The 26,187-nt window shown below is 43.0% G+C and overlaps 1 protein-coding gene across 6 annotated transcripts in view; it reads left to right on the forward strand.

Moving 5' to 3' along the window:
• IFRD2 (interferon related developmental regulator 2) overlaps positions 1-26,187 on the forward strand; it is a 39,930-nt gene that overhangs the window by 4,790 nt on the left and 8,953 nt on the right. The gene's annotated exons all lie outside the window — the stretch shown is intronic.

The following is a 26,187-nucleotide window of genomic DNA, read 5'->3' on the forward strand; positions in this document are numbered from 1 at the left end:
GCATGTGGGATCTTCCCGGACCAGGGCTCGAACACGTGTCCCCTGCATTGGCAGGCGGATTCTCAACCACTGTGCCACCAAGGAAGCCCTCTTATTGTTGTTTCTTGATTTTTTTTTTTATAGTTTTTTTTTTTTTTTTTTTGTGGTACACGGGCCTCTCACCGCTGTGGCCTCTCCCGTCGCGGAGCACAGGCTCCGGACGCACAGGCTCAGCAGCCATGGCTCACGAGCCCAGCCGCTCCGTGGCATGTGGGATCCTCCCAGACCGGGGCACGAACCCGTGTCCCCTGCATTGGCAGGCGGACTCTCAACCACCGCGCCACCAGGGAAGCCCTGTTTCTTGATTTTTATTATAAATTTCTCTTAGAGGCAGAACCCTAGAGGCAGTTGGTTAGTAACTTATGCCTCTGCAGGTGCTAGCTGGACTGAAAATGGGCCCCCTGGGTAACTTGGAGTACAGAGGAGCTCCTGAATATATCGGAGGTCTCTCCTTACCCTTGGGTGCATTTTCCCTGGGATAATAGTCTCCGCTGGAGGAATGGCTCCCGCCTGTAAGATAGCCCTTGTTGGAGCAGCCATTTCCAAGGATACAGCAGCTTCCACTGGAGCAATGGTTAGCTATCTAAAAGTTTCGTTTCCCTGTCAAAATCCACCGTGCAATTTAATCAAGATTTACAACTTTAGATGTTACCTCTTCTTTTTTTTTTAATATTTATTTACTTATTTGGCTGCATCGGGTCTTTGTTGCTGCACGTGGGATCTTCATTGCTGCATTCGGAATCTTTAGTTGTGGCATGTGGGATCTAGTTCCCTGACCAAGGATCGAACCTGGGTGCCCTGCATTGGGAGCACGGAGTCCCAACCACTGGACCACCAGGGAAGTCCCTAGATGTTATCTCTTCTAAACTAGTCTCCCAACGAGGTGTTAATGCCAGAGAAATTGCCACAAAGGAGTAGTGCAGAAGGTGTCCCCAGTGGTGAACCGTCTTGCTGCAAACTGGAAATAAAGGGTCAGCACTTGTAAGGATCGGAGGAGGGGAAGACTGACATCAGTGCTCAGGAAGTCCTCCGTTGGGCACTTCTAGTAATTAGGGTAAAAGTACCTTAATTCTTGGAAGTTGATTCTCTTCAGTTTCTTTGTGCCTGATGTACTTAAGAATACCTGATAAGAGGCCTTTTATCTGGGTTGGACACATTCTTTTAAATGATTTTTTTTAACAAATTTATTTATTTTATTTTTGCCAGCGTTGGGTCTTCGTTGTTGCGCGCAGGCTTTTCTCTGGTTGCAGAAAGCGGGGGCTACTCTTCACTTTGGTGTGCAGACTTCCATTGCGGTGGCTTCTCTTGTTGCGGAGCACAGGCTCTAGGCGCACGGGCTTCAGTAGTTGTGGTTCGCAGGCTGTAGAGCGCAGGCTCAGTAGTTGTGGCATACGGGCTTAGTTGCTCTGCGGCATGTGGGATCTTCCCAGACCAGGGCTTGAACCCGTGTCCCCTGCATTGGCAGGTGGATTCTTAACCACTGCGCCACCAGGGAAGCTCTAAATGATTTTTTTTTCCTTGTATGTATAATCCCCTGGTTATACATTATGGGCATCTAATTTTCATCCAAGGATAGATTACAGTGATCAGCTTTAGAAACAAGCTTAGAATATCTTTTTAATAACTTAATTAACCTTTACAATAATATAACATAGCAACAAAGAGCTATTTGAAAAGTGAGAGTTTTTTGGGAGTTTGTTTTACGTTACAAAATTTTATACTGGAGTATAGTTGATTTATGATGTGTTTCAGGTGTACAGCAAAGTGATTTAGTTATACATATACATATATTCATTCCTTTTCAGATTCTTTTCTCAGATAGGTTATCACAGAATATTGAGTAGAGTTCTCTGTATTATACAGTAGGTTCCCTGTATGCCCACTTTCTGGAGAGTTTTTATCATAAACCAGTGTTGAATTTTGTCAAAAGCTTTTTCTGCATCTATTGAGATGATCGTATGCTTTTTATTCTTCAATTTGTTAATGTGGTGTATCACATTGATTGATTTGCGTATATTGAAGAATCCTTGTATCCCTGGGATAAATCCCACTTGATCGTGGTGTATGATCCCTTTAATGTGTTGTTGGATTCTGTTTGCTAGTATTTTGTTAAGGATTTTTGCATCTGTATTCATCAATGATATTGGTCTGTAATTTTCTTTTTTTGTAGTATCTTTGTCTGGTTTTGGTATCAGGGTGACAGTGGCCTTACAGAATGAGTTTGGGAGTGTTCCTCCGCAATTTTTTGGAAGAGTTTGAGAAGGATGGGTGTTAGCTCTTCTCTAAATGCTTGATAGAATTCACCTGTGAAGCCATCTGGTCCTGGACTTTTGTTTGTTGGAGGATTTTTTTTCTTTAATTTATTTTTATTTTATCTGTGGCTGCATCAGCTTTTTAAAATTAATTTATTTATTATTTTTGGCTGTGTTGGGTCTTAGTTTCTGTGCGAGGGCTTTCTCCAGTTGTGGTGAGTGGGGGCCACTCTTCATCGCAGTGCGGGGGCTTCTCACTGTCGTGGCCTCTCGTGGCGGAGCACAGGCTGCAGACGCGCAGGCTCAGTAGTTGTGGCTCACGGGCCCAGCCGCTCCGCGGCATGTGGGATCTTCCCAGACCAGGGCTTGAACCCATGTCCCCTGCATTGGCAGGCAGACTCTCAACCACTGGGCCACCAGGGAAGCCCCTGTTGGAAGATTTTTTTTTTTCTGTTGTAAGATTTTTAATCACAGTTTCAATTTCATTACTTGTGATTGGTCTGTTCATATTTTCTATTTCTTCCTGGTTCAGTCTTGGAAGGTTATACCTTTCTAAGAATTTGTCCATTTCTTCCAGGTTGTCCATTTTATTGGCATAGAGTTGCTTGTAGTAGTCTCTTAGGATGCTTTGTATTTCTGTGGTGTCTGTTGTAACTTCTCCTTTTTCATTTCTAATTTTATTGATTTGAGTTTTCTCCCTCTTATTCTTGATGAGTCTGGCTAATGGTTTATCAATTTTGTTTATCTTCTCAAAGAACCAGCTTTTAGTTTTATTGATCTTTGCTATTGTTTTCTTTGTTTCAGTTTCATGTACTTCTGCTCTGAGCTTTATGATTTTTTTCCTTCTGCTAACTTTGGGTTTTGTTTGTTCTTCTTTCTCTAGTTCCTTTAGGTGCAAGGTTAGATTGTTTATTTGAGATTTTTCTTGTTTCTTGAGGTAGGCTTGTATAGTTATAAACTTACCTCTTAGAACTGCTTTTGCTGCATCCCATAGGTTTTGGATCGTCGTGTATTCATTGTCGTTTGCCTCTAGGTATTTTTTGATTTCCTCTTTGATTTCTTCAGTGATCTCTTGGTTATGTAGTAATGTATTGTTTAGCCTCCACATGTTTGTGTTTTTTACGTTTTTCTCCCTGTAATTCATTTCTAATCTCATAGCTTTGTGGTCAGAAAAGATGCTTGATATGATTTCAATTTTCTTAAATTTACTGAGGCTTGATTTGTGACCCAAGATGTGATATATCCTGGAGAATGTTCCATGCACACTTGAGAAGAAAGTGTAATCTGCTGTTTTTGGATGGAATGTCCTATAAATATCAATTCTATCTGGTCTGTTGTGTCATTTAAAGCTTCTGTTTCCTTATTTATTTTCATTTTGGATGATCTGTCCATTGGTGTAAGTGAGGTGTTAAAAGTCCCCCAGTATTATTGTGTTACTGTCCATTTCCTCTTTTATAGCTGTTAGCAGTTGCCTTATGTGTTGAGGTGCTCCTATGTTGGGTGCATATATATTTATAATTGTTATACCTTCTTCTTAGATTGATCCCTTGATCATTATGTAGTGTCCTTCCTTGTCTCTTGTAACATTCTTTATTTTAAAGTCTATTTGATCTGATATGAGTATTGCTACTCTAGCTTTCTTTTTTTTTTGCGGTACGCGGGCCTCTCACTGTTGTGACCTCTTCTGTTGCGGAGCACAGGCTCCGGACGCGCAGGCTCAGCGACCATGGCTCATGGGCCCAGCCACTCCGCGGCATGTGGGATCTTCCCGGACCGGGGCACGAACCTGTGTTCCCTGCATTGGCAGGCAGACTCTCAACCACTGCGCCACCAGGGAAGTCCTCTAGCTTTCTTTTGATTTCCATTTGCATGGAATATCTTTTTCCATCCCCTCACTTTCAGTCTGTATGTGTCCCTATGTCTGAAGTGGGTCTCTTGTAGACAGTATATAGATGGGTCTTGTTTTTGTATCCATTCAGCAAGCCTGTGTCTTTTGGTTGGAGCATTTAATCCATTCACGTTTAAGATTTAATTATCGATATGTATGTTCCTATGACCATTTTCTTAATTCTTTTGGTTTTTTTTTTTTAAGCAGAGGTCTTTTTAGAAGCCCATATGATTTAAATTTATTTATTTATTTATGGCTGTGTTGGGTCTTCTTGTCTGTGCGAGGGCTTTCTCTAGTTGTGGCAAGCGGGGGCCACTCTTCATCGCGGTGCGTGGGCCTGGGTTTGTTTTTGTAGGTCCTTTTCTTTTCTTGTGTTTCCCACTTAGAGAAGTTCCTTCAGCATTTGTTGTAGAGCTGGTTTGGTGGTGCTGAATTCTCTAAGCTTTTGCTTGTCTGTAAAGCTTTTGATTTTTCCATCGAATCTGAATGAGATCCTTGCAGGGTAGAGTAATCTTGTTTGTAGGTTCTTCCCTTTCATCACTTGAAGTATATCATACCACTCCCTTCTGGCTTGTAGAGTTTCTGCTGAGAAATCAGCTGTTAACCTTATGGGAGTTCCCTTGTATGTTGTTTGTCGTTTTTCCCTTGCTGCTTTCAATAATTTTTCTTTGTCTTTAATTTTTGCCAGTTGGATTACTATGTGTCTCGGCATGTTTCTCCTTGGGTTTATCCTGTATGGGACTCTCTGCGCTTCCTGGACTTGGGTGGCTGTTTCCTTTCCCATGTCAGGGAAGTTTTCTATTATAATTTCTTCAAATATTTTCTCTGGTCCTTTCTCTTTCTCTTCTTCTGAGACTCCTATAATGCGAACGTTGTTGTGTTTAATGTTGTCCCAGAGGTCTCTTAGGCTGTCTTCATTTCTTTTCATTCTTTTTTCTTTATTCTGTTCCGCAGCAGTGAATTCCACCATTCTGTCTTCCAGGTCACTTATCCGTTCTTATGCCTCAGTTATTCTGCTATTGATTCCTTCTAGTGTAGTTTTCATTTCAGTTATTGTATTGTTCATCTCTGTTTATTTGTTCTTTAATTCTTCTAAGTCTTTGTTAAACATTTCTTGTATCTTCTCGACCTTTGCCTCCATTCTTTTTCCGAGGTCCTGTATCATCTTCACTATCATTATTCTGAATTCTTTTTCTGGAAGGTTGCTTACCTCCACTTCATTTTGTTGTTTTCTGGGGTTTTATCTTGTTCCTTCATCTGGTACATAGCCCTCTGCCTTTTCATCTTGCCTGTCTTTCTGTGAATGTGGTTTTCCTTCCACAGGCTGCAGGATTGTAGTTCTTCTTGCTTCTGCTGTCTGCCCTCTGGTGGATGAGGCTATCTAAGGGGCTTGTGCAAGTTTCGTGATGGGAGGGACTGGTGGTGGGTAGAGCTGACTGTTGCTCTGGTGGGCAGAGCTCAGTAAAACTTTAATCCGTTTGACGCTGATGGGTGGGGCTGGGTACCCTCCCTGTTGGTTGTTTGGCCTGAGACAACCCAACACTGGATCCTACCTGGGCTCTTTGGTGGGACTAATGGCAGACTCTGGGAGGGCTCACGCCAAGGAGTACTCCCCAGAACTTCTGCTGCCAGTGTCCTTGTCCCCACAGTGAGCCATAGCCACCCCCGCCTCTGCAGGAGATCCTCCAACACTAGCAGGTAGGTCTGGTTCAGTCTCCTGTGGGGTCACTGCTCCTTCCCCTGGGTCCTGATGTGCACACTACTTTATGTGTGCCCTCAAAGAGCGGAGTCTCTGTTTCCCCCAGTCCTGTCGCAGTCCTGCAATCAAATCCCACTAGCCTTCAAAGTCTGATTCTCTAGGAATTCCTCCTCCCATTGCCAGACCCCCAGGTTGGGAAGCCTGACCTGGGGCTCAGAACCCTCACTCCAATGGGTGGATTTCTGTGGTATAAGTGTTCTCCAGTCTGTGAGTCACCCACCCAGCAGTTATGCGATTTGATTTTACTGTGATTGTGCCCCTCCTACCATCTCACTGTGGCTTCTCCTTTGTCTTTGGATGTGGGGTATCTTTTTTGTTGAGTTCCAGTGTCTTCCTGTTGATGATTGTCCAGCAGCTAGTTGTGATTCTGATGTTCTCACAAGAGGGAGTGAAAGCATGTCCTTCTACTCCACCATCTTGGTTCCGATTCCTATTTGATTCTTTTTTACGGCTGAGTAACACTGTATATATGTACCACATTTTGTTTTGTATTGTTTTGTTTTGGCTGCATTGGGTCTTTGTTGCTGTGCACAGGCTTTTTTCTAGTTGCAGCGAGCAGGGGCTATTCTTCATTGCGGTGCACAGGCTTCTCATTGCGGTGGCTAATCTTGTTGCGGAGCACAGGTTCTAGGTGCACGGGCTTCAGTAGTTGTGGCTCACAGGCTCTAGAGTGCAGGCTTAGTATTTTCGGTGCACGGGCTTAGTTGCTCCACGATATGTGGGATCTTCCTGGACTAGGGCTTGAACCCGTGTCCCCTGCATTGGCAGGCAAATTCTTAACCACCATGCCACCTGGAAATTCCTGTTTGTTGGAAGTATTTTAATCACAGTTTCAATTTCATTACTTGTGATTGGTCTGTTCATATTTTCTGTTTCTTCCTGGTTCCGTCTTGGAAGGTTGTGTTTTTCTATGAATTTGTCCATTTCTTTTTTATTTTAATTAAAACAATTTTTTTAAAGTGTTTATTTATAACCACACCCTACATTTTGTGGAATTTTAGTTCCCCCATCAGGGAATGAACCTGGGCCCCTGGAAGTAGAAGTTCAGGATCCTAACCACTGGACCGCCAGGGAATGCCCCAGAATTTGTCCATTTCTTCTAGATTGTCCATCTTATTGGCATATAGTTGTTTGTAGTAGTCACTTATGACCCTTTTATTTCTGTGGTGTCCATTGTAACTTATCATTTTTCATTTCTAATTTTATTGATTTGAGCCCACTCCCTTTTTTTTTCTTGTTGAGTCTGGCTAAAGATTTATCAATTTTGTTTATTTTCTCAAAGAGCCAGCTTTTAGTTTCCTTGATCTTTCCTATTGTTTTCTTTGTCTCTATTTCATTTATTTCTGCTCTGATCTTTATGATTTCTTTCCTTCTACTAATTTTGGGTTTTGTTTGTCGTTTTTGTCTGGTTGCTTTAGGTGTAGGTTGTTTCTTTATTTGAGATTTTTCTTGTTTTCAGAGGTAGCAAATGTATCACTGTAAACTTCCCTCTTAGAACTGCTTTGGTGGCATCCCGTAGGTTTTGGATGTGGTGTTTTTGTTGTCATTTCTCTTTATATATATATATTTTAATAGATCTTTATTGGAGTATATTGTTTCCCAATACTGTGTTAGTTTCTGTTGTACACCAAAGTGAATCAGCCGTGTGCATACATATATCCCCATATCTCCTCCCTCTTGAGCCTCCCTCCCACCCTCACTATCCCACCCCTCTAGGTCATCGCAAAACATGGAGGTGATCTCCCTGTGCTTCCCACTAGCTAACTATTTTACATTCGGTAGTGTATATATGTCGATCCTACTCTCACTTTCTGCCAGCTTCCCCCTCCCACCCTGTGTCCTCAAGTCCATTCTCTATGTCTACATCTTTATTCCTGCCCTGCAAATAGGTTCATCAGTACCATTTGTTTTCAGATTCCATATATGCGCTAGCACATGGTATTTGTTTTTCTCTTTCTGACTTACTTCACTCTGTATGACAGACTGTAGGTCCATCCACCTCACTACAAATAACTCAAATTCGTTTCTTTTTATGGCTGAGTAATATTCCATTGTATATATGTGGCGCATTTTCTTTATCCATTCATCTGTTGATGGACATTTGGGTTGGTTCCATGTCCTGGCTATTGTAAATAGTGCTGCAATGAACATTGTGGTACATGTATGTTTTTGAAATATATGATTTTCTCAGGATATATGCCCAGTAGTGGGATTCCTGGGTCATATGGTAGTTCTATTTTTAGTTTTTTAAGGAACCTCCATACTGTTCTCCATAGTGGCTGTATCAATTTACATTCCCACCAACAGTGCAAGAGGGTTCCCTTTTCACCACACCCTCTCCAGCATTTATTGTTCTAGATTTTTTGATAATGGCCATTCTGACCGGCGGGAGGTGACTCCTCATTGTAGTTTTGATTTTCATTTCTCTAATAATTAGTGATGTTGAGCTTCTTTTCATGTGCCTCTTGACCATCTGTATGTCTTCCTTGGTGAAATGTCTGTTTAGGTCCTCCACTCATGTTTTAATTAGATTGTTTGGTTTTTAGATGTTGAGCTGCATGAGCTGTTTGTATATTTTGAAGATTAATCCTTTGTCTTTTGTTTCATTTGCAAATGTTTTCTCCATTCTGCCGGTTGTCTTTTTGTCTTGTTTATGGTTCCTTTGCTGTGCAAAAGCTTTTAAGTTTAATTAAGTCCCATTTGTTTATTTTTGTTTTAATTTCCATTACTCTAGGAGGTGGGTCAGAAAAGATCTTGCTGTGGTTTATGTCAAACAGTGTTTTTCCTGTGTTTTCCTGTAAGAGTTTTATACTGTCCTGTCTTACATTTAGGTCTTTAATCCATTTAGAGTTTCTTTTTGTGTATGGTGTTAGGGAGTGTTCTAATTTCATTCTTTTACATGTAGCTGTCCAGTTTTCCCAGCACCACTTATTGAAGAGGCTGTCTTTTCTCCATTGTATGTTCTTGCCTCCATTGTCGTAAATTAAGTGACCATATGTGCATGGGTTTATCTCTGGGCAGTCTATCCTGTACCATTAATCTATATTTCTGTTTTTGTGCCAGTACCATACTGTCTTCATTACTGTAGCTTTGTGGTATAGTTTGAAGTGTGGAGCCTGATTCCTCCAACTCCGTTTTTCTTTATCAAGATTGCTTTGGCAGGGCTTCCCTGGTGGCACAGTGGTTGAGAGTCCGCCTGCCGATGCAGGGGACAGGGGTTCGTGCCCCAGTCTGGGAATATCCAACATGCCACAGAGCGGCTGGGCCCGTGGGCCATGGCCACTGAGCCTGTGCATCCGGAGCCTGTGCTCCGCAACGGGAGAGGCCACAACAGTGAGAGGCCCCGTGTACCGCAAAAAAAAAAAAAAAAAAAAGATTGCTTTGGCTGTTTGGGGTCTTTTGTGTTTCCATACGAATTGTAAAATTTTTTGTTCTAATTCTGTTAAGAATGCCATTGGTAGTTTGATAGGGATCACACTGAATCTGTGAATTGCTTTGGATAGTATAGTCATTTTCACAATATTGATTCTTCCAGTCCAAGAACGTGGTATATTTCTTCATCTGTTTATGTCATCTTTGATTTTTTTCATCAGTGTTTTATAGTTTTCGGAGTACAGGTCTTTTGTCTCCTTAGGCAGGTTTATTCCTAGGGTTTTTTTTTTTAAATAAATTTATTTATTTTTATTTTTGGCTGTTTTGGATCTTTGTTGCTGCGCGCAGGCTTTGTCTAGTTGCCGCGAGAGGGGGCTACTCGTTGTTGTGGTGCAGAGGCTTCTCATTGTGGTGGCTTCTCTCGTTGCGGAGCACAGGCTGTAGGCGCGCAGGCTCAGTAGTTGTGGCGCATGGGCTTAGTTCCTCCGCGGCACGTAGGATCTTCCCGGACCAGGACTCGAACCTGTTTGTTTCCCCTGCATTGGCAGGCAGATTCTTAACCACTGCGCCACCAGGGAAGTCCTCTTCCTAGGTATTTTATTCTTTTTGTTGCAATGGTAAATGGGATTATTTCCTTTATTTCCCATTCTGATTTTTCGTTGTTAATGTATAGGAATGCAAGAGATTTCTGTGCATTAATTTTGTATCCTGCAACTTTACCAAATTCATTGATTAGCTCTAGTAGTTTTCTGGTGGCATCTTTGGGACTCTCTACAGTGTCATGTCACCTGCAATCAGTGACAGTTTTACTTCTTCTTTTCCAATTTGTATTCCTTTTATTTCTTTTTCTTCTCTGATTGCCGTGGCTAGGACTTCCAAAACTATGTTGAATAATAGTGGTGAGAGTGGACATCTTTGTCTTGTTCCTGATCTTAGAGGAAATGCTTTCAGTTTTTCACCATTGAGAATGATGTTTGCTGTGGGTTTGTCGTATATGGCCTTTATTATGTTGAGGCAGGTTCCCTCTGTGCCCACTTTCTGGAGAGTTTTTATCATAAACTGGTGTTGAATTTTGTCAAAAGCTTTTTCTGCATCTATTGAGATGATCGTATGCTTTTTATTCTTCAGTTTGTTAATATGGTGTATCACATTGATTGATTTGCATATATTGAAGAATCCTTGCATCCCTGGGATAAATCCCACTTGATCATGGTATATGATCCTTTGAGTGTGTTGTTGGATTCTGTTTGCTAGTATTTTGTTGAGGATTTTTGCATCTATATTCATCTGTGATATTGGTCTGTAATTTTCTTTTTTTGTAGTATCTTTGTCTGGTTTTGGTATCAGGGTGATGGTGGCCTCATAGAATGAGTTTGGGAGTGTTCCTTCCTCCGCAATTTTTTGGAAGAGTTTGAGAAGGATGGGTGTTAGCTCTTCTCTAAATGTTTGATAGAATTCGCCTGTGAAGCCATCTGGTCTTGGACTTCCGTTTGTTGGAAGACTTTTAATTATGTTTTCCATTTCATTACTTATGATAAGTGTGTTTATATTTCTAACTCTTCCTGGTTCAGTCTTGGAATATTGAACCTTTACAAGAATTTGTCCGTTTCTTCATGGTTGTCCATTTTATTGGCATATAGTTGTTTGTAGTAGTCTCTTGTAATTCTTTGTATTTCTGCGGTGTCAGTTGTGATGTCTCCCTTTTCATTTCTAATTTTTCTTGGTGAGTCTGGCTAAAGGTTTATCAATTTTGTTTATCTTCTGAAAGAACCAGCTTTTAGTTTTATTGATCTTTGCTATTGTTTTCTTCGTTTCTATTTCATTTATTTCTGCCCTGATCTTTTTTTTTTTTACACCTTCATTGGAGTATAATTGCTTTACAATGGTGTGTTGGTTTCTGCTTTATAACAAAGTGAACCAGTTATACATATACATATCTTCCCATATCTCTTCCCTCTCCCGTCTCCCTCCCTCCCACCCTCCCTATCCCACCCCTCCAGGCGGTCACAAAGCACCAAGCTGACCTCCCTGGGCTATGCGGCTGCTTCCCACTAGCTATCTACCTTACGTTTGGTAGTGCATATATGTCCATGCCTCTCTCTCGCTTTGTCACAGCTTACCCTTCCCCCTCCCCATATCCTCAAGTCCATTCTGTAGTAGGTCTGTGTCTTTATTCCTGTCTTACCCGAAGGTTCTTCATGACATTTTTTTTTCTTAAATTCCATATATATGTGTTAGCATACGGTATTTGTCTTTCTCTTTCTGACTTAATTCACTCTGTATGACAGACTCTAGGTCCATCCACCTCATTACAAATAGCTCAATTTCGTTTCTTTTTATGGCTGAGTAATATTCCATTGTATATATGTGCCACATCATCTTTATCCATTCATCCAATGATAGACACTTAGGTTGCTTCCATCTCCTGGCTATTGTAAATAGAGCTGCAGTAAACATTTTGGTACATGACTCTTTTTGAATTATGGTTTTCTCAGGGTATATGCCTAGTAGTGGGATTGCTGGGTCATATGGTAGTTCTATTTGTAGTTTTTTAAGGAACCTCCATACCGTTCTCCATAGTGGCTGTACCAATTCACATTTCCACCAGCAGTGCAAGAGTGTTCCCTTTTCTCCACACCCTCTCCAGCATCTATTCTTTCTAGATTTTTTTGATGATGGCCGTTCTCACTGGTGTGAGATGATATCTCATTGTAGTTTTGATTTGCATTTCTCTAATGATTAATGATGTTGAGCATTCTTTCATGTGTTTGTTGGCAGTCTGTATATCTTCTTTGGAGAAATGTCTATTTAGGTCTTCTGCCCATTTTTGGATTGGGTTGTTTGTTTTTTTGTTATTGAGCTGTATAAGCCACTTATAAATTTTGGAGATTAATCCTTTGTCAGTTGCTTCATTTGCAAATATTTTCTCCCATTCTGAGGGTTGTCTTTTTGGTCTTGTTTATGGTTTCCTTTGCTGTGCAAAAGCTTTGAAGTTTCATTAGGTCCCATTTGTTTATTTTTGTTTTTATTTCCATTTCTCTAGGAGGTGGGTCAAAAAGGATCTTGCTGTGATTTATGTCATAGAGTGTTCTGCCTATGTTTTCCTCTAAGAGTTTGATAGTGTCTGGCCTTACATTTAGGTCTTTAATCCATTTTGAGCTTATTTTTGTGTATGGTGTTAGGGAGTGATCTAATCTCATACTTTTACATGTACCTGTCCAGTTTTCCCAGCACCACTTATTGAAGAGGCTGTCCTTTCTCCACTGTACATTCCTGCCTCCTTTATCAAAGATAAGGTGACCAAAATAAATAAATAAATAAATAAATAAATAAATTTAAAAAAAGATAAGGTGACCATATGTGCATGGGTTTATCTCTGGGCTTTCTATCCTGTTCCATTGATGTATCTTTCTGTTTTTGTGCCAGTACCATACTGTCTTGATTACTGTAGCTTTGTAGTATAGTTTGAAGTCAGGGAGCCTGATTCCTCCAGCTCCATTTTTCATTCTGAAGATGGCTTTGGCTATTCGGGGTCTTTTGTGTTTCCATACAAATTGTGAAATTTTTTGTTCTAGTTCTGTGAAAAATGCCAGTGGTAGTTTGAGATGGATTGCATTGAATCTGTAGATTGCTTTGGGTAGTAGAGTCATTTTCATAATGTTGATTCTTCCAATCCAAGAACATGGTATATCTCTCCATCTATTTGTATCATCTTTAATTTCTTTTTTTTTTTTTTTTTTTTTTTTTTCTTTTTTTGCGGTACATGGGCCTCTCACTGATGTGGCCTCCTCTGCCGCAGAGCACAGGCTCTGGACACGCAGGCTCGGCGGCCATGGCTCACGGGCCCAGCCGCTCCGCGGCATGTGGGATCCTCCCAGACCGGGGCACGAACCCGCGTCCCCTGCATTGGCAGGCGGACTCTCAACCGCTGCGCCACCAGGGAAGCCCTCATCTTTAATTTCTTTCATCAGTGTCTTATAATTTTCTGCATACAGGTCTTTTGTCTCCTTAGGTAGGTTTATTCCTAGATATTTTATTCTTTTTGTTGCACTGGTAAATGGGAGTGTTTTCTTGATTTCACTTTAAGATTTTTCATCATTAGTGTATAGGAATGCCAGAGATTTCTGTGCATTAATTTTGTATCCTGCTACTTTACCAAATCCATTGATTAGCTCTAGTAGTTTTCTCGTAGCATCTTTAGGATTCTCTATGTATAGTATCATGTCATCTGCAAACAGTGACAGCTTTACTTCTTCTTTTCTTCCAATTTGGATTCCTTTTATTTCCTTCTCTTCTCTGATTGCTGTGGCTAAAACTTCCAAAACTATGTTGAATAAGAGTGGTGAGAGTGGGCAACCTTGTCTTGTTCCTGATCTTAGTGGAAATGCTTTCAGTTTTTCACCATTGAGGACGATGTTGGCTGTGGGTTTGTCATATATGGCCTTTATTGTGTTGAGGAAAGTTCCCTCTGTGCCTACTTTCTGCAGGGTTTTTATCATAAATGGGTGTTGAATTTTGTTGAAAGCTTTCTCTGCATCTATTGAGATGATCATATGGTTTTTCTCCTTCAGTTTGTTAATATGGTTTATCACATTGATTGTTTTGCGTATATTGAAGAATCCTTGCATTCCTGGAATAAACCCCACTTGATCATGGTGTATGATCCTTTTAATGTGCTGTTGGATTCTGTTTGCTAGTATTTTGTTGAGGATTTTTGCATCTATGTTCATCAGTGATATTGGCCTGTAGTTTTCTTTCTTTGTGACATCCTTGTCTGGTTTTGGTATCAAGGTGATGGTGGCCTCGTAGAATGAGTTTGGGAGTCTTCCTCCCTCTGCTATATTTTGGAAGAGTTTGAGAAGATAGGTGTTATCTTTTCTCTGAATATTTGATAGAATTCGCCTGTGAAGCCATCTGGTCCTGGGCTTTTGTTTTTTGGAAGATTTTTAATCACAGTTTCAATTTCAGTGCTTGTGATTGGTCTGTTCAAATTTTCTATTTCTTCCTGATTCAGTCTTGGCAGGTTGTGCATTTCTAAGAATTTGTCCATTTCTTCCAGGTTGTCCATTTCATTGACATAGAGTTGCTTGTAGTAATCTCTCATGATCTTTTGCATTTCTGCAGTGTCAGTTGTTACTTCTCCTTTTTCATTTCTAATTCTATTGATTTGAGTCTTCTACCTTTTTTTCTTGATGAGTCTGGCTAGTGGTTTATCAATTTTGTTTATCTTCTCAAAGAACCAGCTTTTAGTTTTATTGATCTTTGCTATCGTTTCCTTCATTTCTTTTTCATTTATTTCTGATCTGATTTTTATGTTTTCTTTCCTTCTGCTAACTTCGGGGTTTTTTTGTTCTTCTTCCTCTAATTGCTTTAGGTGCAAGGTTAGGTTGTTTATTCGAGATGTTTCCTGCTTCTTAAGGTAGGATTGTATTGCTATAAACTTCCCTCTTAGAACTGCTTTTGCTGCATCCCATAGGTTTTGGGTCGTCGTGTCTCCATTGTCATTTGTTTCTAGGTATTTCTTTATTTCCTGTTTGACTTCTTCAGTGATCACTTAGTTATTAAGTAGTGTATTGTTTAGCCTCCATGTGTTTGTATTTTTTACAGATCTTTTCCTGTAATTGATATCTAGTCTCATAGCGTTGTGGTCGGAAAAGATACTTGAAACAATTTCAATTTTCTTAAATTTACCAAGGCTTGACTTGTGACCCAAGATATGATCTGTCCTGGAGAATGTTTCATGAGCTCTTGAGAAAAATGTGTATTCTGTCATTTTTGGATGGAATGTCCTATAAATATCAATTAAGTCCATCTCTTTTAATGTATCATTTAAAGCTTGTGTTTCCTTATTTATTTTCATTTTGGATGATCTGTCCATTGGTGAAAGTGGGGTGTTAAAAGTCCCCTACTATGAATGTGTTACTGTCGATTTCCCCTTTTATGGCTGTTAGTATTTGCCTTATGTATTGAGGTGCTCCTATGTTGGGTGCATAAATATTTACAATTGTTATATCTTCTTCTTGGATCGATCCCTTGATCATTATGTAGTGTCCTTCTTTGTCTCTTCTAATAGTCTTTATTTTAAAGTCTGTTTTGTCTGATACAAGAATTGCTACTCCAGCTTTCTTTTGGTTTCCATTTGTATGGAGTATCTTTTTCCATCCCCTTACTTTCAGTCTGTATGTGTCTCTAGGTCTGAAATGAGTCTCTTGTAGACAGCATACATATGGGTCTTGTTTTTGTATCCGTTCAGCCACTCTGTGTCTTTTGGTGGGAGCATTTAGTCCATTTACATTTAAGGTAATTATCGATATGTATGTTCCTATTCCCATTTTCTTAATTGTTTTGGGTTCGTTATTGTAGGTCTTTACCTTCTCTTGTATTTCTTGCCTAGAGAAGTTCCTTTAGCATTTGTTGTAAAGCTGGTTTGGTGGTGCTGAACTCTCTCAGCTTTTGCTTGTCTGTAAAGGTTTTAATTTCTCCATCAAATCTGAATGAGATCCTTGCTGGGTAGAGTAATCTTGGTTGCAGGTTTTTCTCCTTCATCACTTTAAATATGTCGTGCCAGGCCCTTCTGGCTTGCAGAGTTTCTGTTGAAAGATCAGCTGTTAACCTCATGGGGATTCCCTTGTGTGTTATTTGTTGTTTTTCCCTTGCTGCTTTTAATATGTTTTCTTTGTATTTAATTTTTGACAGTTTGATTAATATGTGTCTTGGTGTATTTCTCCTTGGATTTATCCTGTATGGGACTCTCTGTGCTTCCTGGACTGATTAACTATTTCCTTTCCCATATTAGGGAAGTTTTCAACTATAATCTCTTCAAATATTTTCTCAGTCCCTTTCTTTTTCTCTTCTTCTTCCGGAACCCCTATAATTCGAATGTTGGTACGTTTAATGTTGTCCCAGAGGTCTCTGAGATTGTCCTCAGTTCTTTTCATTCTTTCTTCTTTATTCTGCTCTGCAGTGGTTATTTCCACTATTTTATCTTCCAGGTCACTTATCCGTTCTTCTGCCTCAGTTATTCTGCTATTGATCCCATCTAGAGTGTTTTTAATTTCATTTATTGTGTTGTTCGTCGTTGTTTGTTTCATCTTTAGTTCTTCTTGGTCCTTGTTAAATGTTTCTTGCATTTTGTCTATTCTATTTCCAAGATTTTGGATTATCTTTACTATCATTATTCTGAATTCTTTTTCAGGTAGACTGCCTATTTCCTCTTCATTTGTTAGGTCTGGTGGGTTTTTATCTTGCTCCTTCATCTGCTGTGTGTTTTTCTGTCTTCTCATTTTGCTTATCTTACTGTATTCTGGGTCTCCTCTTTGCAGGCTGCTGGTTTGTCGTTCCCGCTGTTCTTGGTGTCTGTCCCCAGTGGCTAAGGTTGGTTCAGTGGGTTGTGTAGGCTTCATGGTGGAGGGGACTAGTGCCTGTGTTCTGGTGGATGAGGCTGGATCTTGTCTTTCTGGTGGGCAGGTCCACGTCTGGTGGTGTGTTTTGGGGTGTCTGTGGACTTATTATGATTTTATGTAGCCTTTCTGCTAATGGGTGGGGTTGTGTTCCTGTCTTGCTAGTTATTTGGCATAGGGTATCCAGCACTGTAGCTTGCTGGTCGTTAAGTGAAGCTGGGTGCTGGTGTTGAGATGGAGATCTCTGGGAGATTTTTGCCGTTTGATATTATGTGGAGCTGGGAGGTCTCTTGTGCACCAGTGTCCTGAAGTTGGCTCTCCCACCTCAGAGGCACAGCACTGACTCCTGGCTGCAGCACCAAGAGCCTTTCATCCACATGGCTCAGAATAAAAGGGAGAAAAAGTAGAAAGAAGGAATTAGTAGAAAGAAAGAAAGAAAAAAAGAAAGAAAGAAAGAAGGAAAGAAAGAAAGAAGGAAGGAAGAAAAGGGGAGGGAGGGAGGAAGGAAGGAGGGAAGGAAGAAAAAAAGAAGATAAAGTAAAATAAAGATAAAATATAATAAAGTTATTAAAATAAAAAATAATTGTTAAGAAAAAAAATTAAAACAAACGAACAAAAAATGGACGGATAGAACCGTAGGACAAATGGTGGTAGCAAAGCTATACAGACAAAATCTCACACAGAAGCATATACATACACACTCACAAAAAGACTAAAAGGGGAAAAAATCATAAATCGTGCTCTCAAAGTCCACCTCCTCAATTTGGAATGATTTGTTGCCTAAAGGAGGGAAGGAAGGAAAGAAAGAAGATAAAGTAAAATAAAATAAAGTTATTAAAATAAAAAATAATTATTGAGAAAAAATTATTTAAAAAAAGGACGGATAGAACCCTAGGACAAATGGTGGAAGCAAAGCTGTACAGACAAAATCTCATACAGAAGCATACACATACACACTCACAGAAAGAGAAAAAGGAGAAAAAATCATAAATCTTGCTCTCAGAGTCCACCTCCTCAATTTGGGATGATTTGTTGTCTATTCACGTATTCCACAGCTGCAGGGTACATCAAGTTGATTGTGGAGCTTTAATCCGCTGCTTCTGGGGCTTCTGGGAGAGATTTCCCTTTCTCTTCTTTGTTCTCACAGCTCCCAGGAGCTCAGCTTTGGATTTGGCCCCCGCCTCTGTGTGTCGCCGGAGGGCGTCTGTTCTTCGCTCAGACAGGACGGGGTTAAAGGAGCCGCTGCTTCAGGGGCTCTGGCTCACTCAGGCGGCGGGGAGGGAGGGGTACGGAGCGCGGAGCGCGGGGCGAGCCTGCGGTGTCAGAGGCCGGCATGACTTTGCACCCGCCTGAGGCGTGCCGTGCATTCTCCCGGGGGAGTTGTCCCTGGATCCCGGGACCCTGGCAGTGGCGGGCTGCACAGGCTTCCCGGAAGCGGGATGTGGATAGTGGCCTGTGCTCGCACACAGGCTTCTTGGTGGCGGCAGCAGCAGCCTTAGCGTCTCATGCCTGTCTCTGGGGGACGCGCTTTTAGCCGCGGCTCGCGCCCGTCTCTGGAATTCCTTTAAGCAGCGCTCTTAATCCCCTCTCCTCGCGCAACAGGAAACGAAGAGGGATGAATAAGTCTCTTGCCTCTTCGGCAGGTCTAGACTTTTCCCCGTACTCCCTCCCGGCTAGCCGTGGTGCACTAACCTCCTGCAGGCTGTGTTCGTACCGCCAACCCCAGTTCTCTCCCTGTACTCCGGACCGAAGCCCGAGCCTCAGCTCCCAGCCGAGCCCGCCCCAGCGGGTGAGCAGACCAGCCTCTTGGGCTGGTGAGTGCTGGTTAGCAGCGATCCTCTGTGCGGGAATCTCTCTGCTTTTCCCTCTGCACCCCTGTTGCTGTGCTCTCCTCCGCGGTTCCGAAGCTTCCCCCCTCCGCCACCCGCAGTCTCCGCCCGCGAAGGGGCTTCTAGTGTGTGGAAACCTTTCCTCCTTCACGACTCTCTCCCACTGGTGCAGGTCCCGTCCCTATCCTTTTGTCTCTGTTTATTCTTTTTTCTTTTGCCCTACCCAGGTACGGGGGACTTTCTTGCCTTTTGGGAGGTCTGAGGTCTTCTGCCAGTGTTCAGTAGGTGTTATGTAGGAGTCGTTCCACGTGTAGATGTATTTCTGGTGTATCTGTGGGGAGGAAGTTGATCTCCGCGACTTACTCTTCTGCCATCTTCCCTAATCCCCTGCCCTGATCTTTTATTTCTTTCCTTCTACTGACTTTGGGTTTTCTTTGTTCTTCTTTCTCTAGGTGTTTTAAGTGTAGGGTTAGATTGTTTATTTGAGATTTTTCTTATTTCTTGAGGTGAGATTGAATTGCTGTAAACTTCCCTCTTAGAACTGCTTTCAATGTGTCCCATAGGTTTTGGGTCGTCCTGTTTTCATTGTCATTTGTTTCTATGTATTTTTTTATTCTTCTTTGATTTCTTCAGTGATCTCTTGGTTATTTAGTAGCGCACTGTTTAGCCTGCATGTATTTGTGTTTTTTACAGTTTTTTTCTTGTAATTGATTTCCAATCTCATAGCATTGTCGTCAGAAATCTCTAGGTATTTTTTGAATTCCTCTTTGATTTCTTCAGTGATCCACTGGTTGTTTAGTAAAATATTGTTTAACCTCCACATGTTTATGTTTTTTACAATTTTTTTCCTGTTATTTTTTTTCTTTAAATTTTTATTGGAGTATAGTTTACAGTGTTTGTTAGTTTCACATGTACAAAAAAGAGAATGTTATATATATATATATTCTTTTTTGAATTCTTTTGTTATAAAGGTTATGAGAGAGTGTTGAGTAGAGTTCCCTGTGCTCTACAGTAGGTCCTTGTCGATTGTCTGTTTTATATACATTCTTGTGTACATGTTAATCCCAACCTACAAATTTATCCCTCCTTGCCCTCTATCGCCTTTGGTAACCATGAGTTTCTTTCCTTTTCTTTTCTTGTTTTTTTTGGCCATGCCGCGCAGCTTCTGGGATCTTAGTTCCGTGACCACGGATAGAACCCGGACCTTGACAGTAAAAGCTCAGAGCCCTGGGCTTCCCTGGTGGCGCAGTGGTTAAGCGTCCGCCTGCCGATGCAGGGGACACGGGTTCGTGCCCCAGTCCGGGAAGATCCCACATGCCGCGGAGCGGCTAGGCCCGTGAGCAACGGCCGCTGAGCCTGCGCGTCCAGAGCCTGTGCTCTGCAACGGGAGAGGCCACAATAGTGAGAGGCCCACGTACTGCCAAAAAAAAAAAAGCTCAGAGCCCTAACCACTGGACTCATGGGGAATTACCCATAAGTTTCTTTTCTAAATCTATGAGTCTGTTTTGTAAATTAGTTCATTTGTATCAATTTTTAGATTCCACACATAAGTGATATCATAAGATGTTTGTGATCATCTCTAGGTCCTTCTTGTTGCTGCAAATAGCATTATTTTGTCCTTTTTTGTGGCCAATATTACATTGTATATATGTACCACATCTTCTTTATCCATTCATTTATCGATGGACATTTTGGTTGCTTCCTTGTCTTGGTTATTGTATATACTGTTGCAGTGCACGTAGGGGTGCATGAGCCATTTGGAATTATGGTGTTTTTCTGGGTATTCGCCCAGAAGTGGGATTGCCGGATCATATGATTGCTCATTTTTCGTTTTTTGAGGAACTTCGCTGCTGCTCTCCATACTGGCTGTGCCCTTTTACATTCCCCCCAACAGTGTAGGAGGGTTCCTTTTTCTTCACGCCCTGTCCAGCATTTACTGTTTGTAGACTTTTTGAGGATGGCCATTCTGACTGGTGTGAGGTGATACCTCCTTGTAGTTTTGATTTGCATTTCTCTAATAATTAGCGATGCTGAGTATGTTTTTGTGTGCTTTTTTTTTTTTCTGAAACAGTGAGAGTAAAATGTACCTCTTTAAATCGGGTTTTGAAAGTCAGCCCTGTTTTGAATTCTGTTTGAATTCTGTGCATCTGATACCTAATCAAAATTCTGTTTGAATTCTGTGCATCTGATACCTAATCAAATGTGCATTTGATTACCTACTCCCAGACATTTCTCTAGGGCAGGTATCATTTATTTACAGCCCCACAGGCCTTGTGAATATTAAGTATCCAGAAGCACTGGTTTTAGAGTTGTTGTTACTCTTTTTTTAGCGGTATGCGGGCCTCACTGTTGGGGCCCCTCCCGTTGCAGAGCGGCCATGGCTCACGGGCCCAGCCGCTCTGCGGCATGTGGGATCTTCCCAGACCGGGGCACGAACCCGTGTGCCCTGCATTGGCAGGCGGACTCTTAGCCACTGCGCCACCAGGGAAGCCCTGTTGTTACTCTTAACTGCCACATGGTGGCAGGGTTATGCATGCCCAACTTTGGGTCTTAGGGCAACCAGGGCCTTAGTTAAAGACAGTCCTGTTCCTGGGTTGTAACTGAGAGTAGAATGTGCCAGAAGAAACACCCAAGGGTTTGTGTCTCGTTACTTCTTCCCTCTTACCCTTCACCCTCCAGACAAATCGCAACCCCTGTAAAACCACGATGCTGAGGGTATTGAGCGTACTTTGGTGGGGGACTCTATGGAAGGAGGATGGAGGTGGGAACTCCACCACCAGGAGATGTGCAGCCCAGGTGACTTCTTTTCTTTTCTATTTTAAAAAAATTTTTAATTTTATTTATTTGTTTTTGGCTGTGTTGGGTCTTCGTTGCTGTGCGCAGGCTTTCTCTAGTTGTGGTGAGCGGGGGCTGTTCTTCGTTGCAGTGCGTGGGCTTCTCATTGTGGTGGCTTCTCTCGTGGTAGAGCACAGGCTCTAGGCGCATGGGCTTCAGTAGTTGTGGCGCACGGCCTTAGTTGCTCCGTGGCATGTGGGATCTTCCCAGATCAGGGATCGAACCCGTGTCCCCTGCACTAGCAGGCGGATTCTCAACCACTGCGCCACCAGGGAAGCCCCCAGGTGACTTTTCAAAGCTCTTCTAGCCCAGAGGGTCCACCATCCTTTGGGTGCACTATATTTGGTTTAGCTATAGGAGGGCCCGCCTTGATCTGGAGATTTTGTCTCATCCAGAAGGGACCAGGCACTCCAGGTCCAAGAGGGCTCATCTCCTGGCACATCCTCCCCAGCTCGCTCAGGCCCACAGCGGTCCTGCCTTTGGACCCAACCTGCTTAAGCTCCATGGATGTGACTCCAGCCTAGGTCCCTGAGGCCTGAGGGGAATAGAGTAGGGATTTCTTTCCCTCTTTCTTTCTTCCTTCTTTCCTTTTCTTTTTCTTTCCTTTTCTTTCTTTTTTTTTAGCATTTATTTTTTTCAACCAATTTTTTTTGTTTTGTTTTGTTTTGTTTTTTTAGATGTTGGGGGTAGGAGTTTATTAATTAATTAATTTATTTTTGCTGTGTTGGGTCTTCGTTTCTGTGTGACGGCTTTCTCTAGTTGTGGCAAGTGGGGGCCACTCTTCATCGCAGTGCACGGGCCTCTCACTGTCGCGGCCTCTCTTGTTGCGGAGCACAGGCTCCAGACGCGCAGGCTCAGTAGTTGTGGCTCACGGGCCTAGTTGCTCCACGGCATGTGGGATCCTCCCAGACTAGGGCTCGAGCCTGTGTCCCCTGCATTAGCAGGCAGATTCTCAACCACTGCGCCACCAGGGAAGCCCCTTTCTTTCTTTCTTAATTGAATTTTTCTTTTATTTTGGCATATAGTTGATTTACCATATTGTGTTTGTTTTAGGTGTACAGCAATGTCATTCTGTTGCACATTTACATATATCTGCTCTTTTTCAGATTTTTTTTAATATTTATTTATTTGGCTGCACCGGGTCTTAGTTGTGGCATGCAGGATCTAGTTCCCTGACTCGGGATCGAACCCCGGCCCTCCTGTGTTGGGAGCGTGGAGTCTTAACTTCTGGACCACCAGGAAAGTTCCTTTTATCAGATACAGGGTCTGAGTAGAGTTCCCTGTGCTCTACAGCAGGTCCTTGTTGATTATCCATTTTATATATATTAATGTGTAAATGTTAATCCCAGCCCCCTAATTTTTCCCACCCCTCTTCCCATATCCCCCCCGGCCCCCCAAGTAATTGTGCCTTCCCTCTCTGGTGGACCTAGGCTGCTGCTGCGTTTTTTTGTTTGTTTTTGGCTACGTTGGGTCTTCGTTGCTATGTGCAGGCTTTCTCTAGTTGCAGCGAGCGGGAGCTACTCTTTGTTGTGGTGCGCAGGCTTTTCATTGCGGTGGCTTCTCTTGTTGCAGAGCACAGGCTCTAAGTGTGTGGGCTTCAGTGGCACGCGGGCTCAGTAGTTGTGGCACATGGGCTTAGTTGCTCTGTGGCATGTGGGATCTTCCTGGACCAGGGCTCAAACCTGTGTCCCCTGCATTGGCAGGAGGATTCTTAACCACTGCGCCACCAGGGAAGTCCGGACCTAAGCTTCTTAGGAGTACACCCTCATTTGCCACAGTCCAGCCTCTTCAAGTGTCTCCACACAGCCAACCCTGGTCTGACTTCTGGAGCCTGATATTCAGCACCCCGCCCCCACCAACAGAGGAGCGTCTCAGGCTCTGGTGCACAGGGTGCTGCACAGGGTGGAGGTGCCTACCTTACGTGCAGATTACTCTCCTTTTGCCATTGCACACACGTTGCTGCACTGTCTTCTTAGGATCTGGACCTTCCCCTTTGTCTAGGCTAAGGTTGCTGTCAGTGATCAGGCTTCCCAGGGTGCTGGAATATGTTTACCTTCACTGCTCCTTCCCTGGGGCACTAGGTTCCTAGTGTCTAGATTCCTTCCCCACCCCGCCTTTTTTTTTTTTTTTTTTTTAAGCCGAGTCTCACTGCTTCGGAATCTTAGTTCTTTGACCAAGGGTGGAATCTGTGACACCCCCCACCCCCCCCCACCCCCCGCAGAGGAAACGTGGAGTCCTAACCACTGGACCGTCAGGGAATTCCCTTTCTTTTTCCTTTTGTCCTTCCCGGTTACGTGGTTTTCTTGCCCTTTTGGAAGTCTGAGGTGTTCCTCCGGCATTCAGTAGGTGTGTGTGAATCATTCCACTTGTAGGTATATTTTTAATGTCTTTGTAGGAGAGGGTGAGCTCCCCATCCTACTCCTCTGCCATCTTAATCCTGTCTTGAAAAGTGAGTTTTAGACAGTAGATACTGACCTCAATTAGCAAAACTAAAATTTAATATTTATTAAAACATAACTTTTTGTAGGCGTGAAAAAATTTTTTTTTCTTTAAAATAACCATTTTTACCAAATATAGCCAAATTAATTGGGTACAAGTTAGTGGGCTACAGTTTTATAATCAAAGGGAGAGTGGGGAGGGGGAGAAGACCACCTGCTTCCTCATCCTTGAGTAGACATCAGGCTTCCATCATCAGCTCCTCCTCCATGTGAGGAGTTTTTTTGTCATTACATGGTCAAAGCAGGACTGTCATGGTGCAATGGAAATGAGCAAAAAGGCAGTAATGTATAATAAAATATGATAATTCATTTCAAGTTTTAGTATAATGTCAACCTTTGCTTATATTTTTGTTTTTAGTGCATGCAGAGGAGTGTGTCCTGGGAATCATTAATTTATGTAGCTCACTGGGCAGGATATGGGTCACATTCCACCATTGTTGTGTTGTTTTGGAGCATGTCTCATGCTTCTGTTGCATGGGTTTGTGGTTAAGCAAACCTGCTTTCTTGAGTGATCATTAACTTACAGGGGTCTCCCATACTTTTTTCTTATAATCCCTTACTGGAATTAACTATTTAATTACTTGCTTTGTCCTTTTACTCTGTCCCTATCAGTGACACTGGGTTATGGTGAAGTAAAGTGTAATGTTTACTGTAAGGCGCCAATAAAAGGAGAAGCCGTGGCTGGTGCTCAGAAACCCTGAACTCCCTGAAGGGTTTCTGTAAAGCACTTTTTTTTTTTCTTTTTGGCTGCATTGGGTCTTCGTTACTGCGCGCTGGCTTTCTCTAGTTGCGGCAAGCGGGGGCTTCTCATTGTGGTGGCTTCTCTTGTTGCAGAGCACGGGCTCTAGGGCGCGTGGCCTTCAGTAGTTGTGTCGCACAGGATTAGGTGCTCCGCGGCATGGGGGATCTTCCCTGACCAGGGCTTGAACCCGTGTCCCCTGCATTGGCAGGTGGATTCTTAGCCACTGCGCCACCAGGGAAGTCCCTATAAAGCATTTTTAAAGGCGAGGTGAGGGAGAGGGGTCCCAGCAAATGTGATCAGCTCGTGCACAATTCTCTGACTGGTCGATGGTGAGGTAACAGGGCAGTGTCATGGTGTTAACATTATCAATCCTTAGGCGCCAGTAGGTGTAGGGGCTACGTGCTCATGGTCATCACGTAGTTAACTTCTTCCATTTGGTGGTGGTTTTGGCACCTTTAAAACAACTCAGGAAATGTGCATCTGATACTATTGTCTAGGAACTTAAGAGATGAACTACAACAGAGGATATGGTGGAGGGGTCTGTCCCAGGAAGACCCCATAGGGTCCTGCTTGGTTACAAGGGGACATTGAAGAAAGTAGCAATACTCCAGAAGGCCTAGTCCTGGGGGACAAGTTCACGGAGTGGTGTCAGTCCCAGACAGGAACCAAGGAAGCCTCAGGGGAGGGGCTTCTGGGTGAGTCTTGAGAAGGTGAAGAGGAGAGCACTATTTAGTGGCAACACGCTGGGCGAGGGCCTGATATCTGGAGGGACCATGGCATGGTGAAACAAATGAGGGAAGGCTGGGCTGCTTTGGTCAGCTAGGGTAGTGAGAGAGGAGTGAACAGTGTGTAATGGACTTTGTCCGGCAGGCACAGGGAGTATGTACGTAGTTCCTGGAAGTAGGGCCAGCCTGGTGACCAGAACCTGCCTGGGGCTCCTGCTGCAGCAGCTGCCCTTACACATAAGTGTTCCAGCTCTGCTGACCCTCACAGCCCCCTGTGTTCACCTGTTTTCAAGGGCTCATGAAGTCAGGGGCCACTCAGCTTTCTGCACTTCCCAGGGTCAGGAGGAGCCTGTGTGTCCATCCACCCAGGGCTGAAGGCCTGGAGTGGACCAAGTGGGGCTCAGGAGACAGTATGCTTGAGGCCTGGTGCACTCACCTACATCCACTAGGAGCTGGGCCTCTGCCCCCAGTGCTGATGGGTGACCTGATGAGCTTGTTGGCCCACGGAAGAGTGTAACTAGTCACTTGTCTAGTCATTGTCTTCACTTAACCTTGCCCAGAAGAGGTGCTTCTCATCTCTTTTGCAACGGAGAAACTGAGGCTTTGAAGAGTAGGCACCTGACCTGGTTACACCCCTGTTAAGATGTAGAGCTGGGATTTGAACCCCGGTTCTGTCAGACTTCCCTGACCCTTGCCCTGGCCATTTTGGGGAGTAATCTGGGCTGGTGGTTGAGCTCCCCCAGGAGCGCCTGGATATGCCCCACTGCAGGCTGAGCCAGAGGCCTAGGGCCTGTGCAGCCCCTTCCACCTCTGCCCACCTCTAAGTCTCCTTCTTAAAGCAAGCTCTA

The sequence above is a fragment of the Lagenorhynchus albirostris genome, chromosome 10 (genome assembly GCF_949774975.1).
Source record: "Lagenorhynchus albirostris chromosome 10, mLagAlb1.1, whole genome shotgun sequence".
NCBI classification, from domain to species: domain Eukaryota; kingdom Metazoa; phylum Chordata; class Mammalia; order Artiodactyla; family Delphinidae; genus Lagenorhynchus; species Lagenorhynchus albirostris.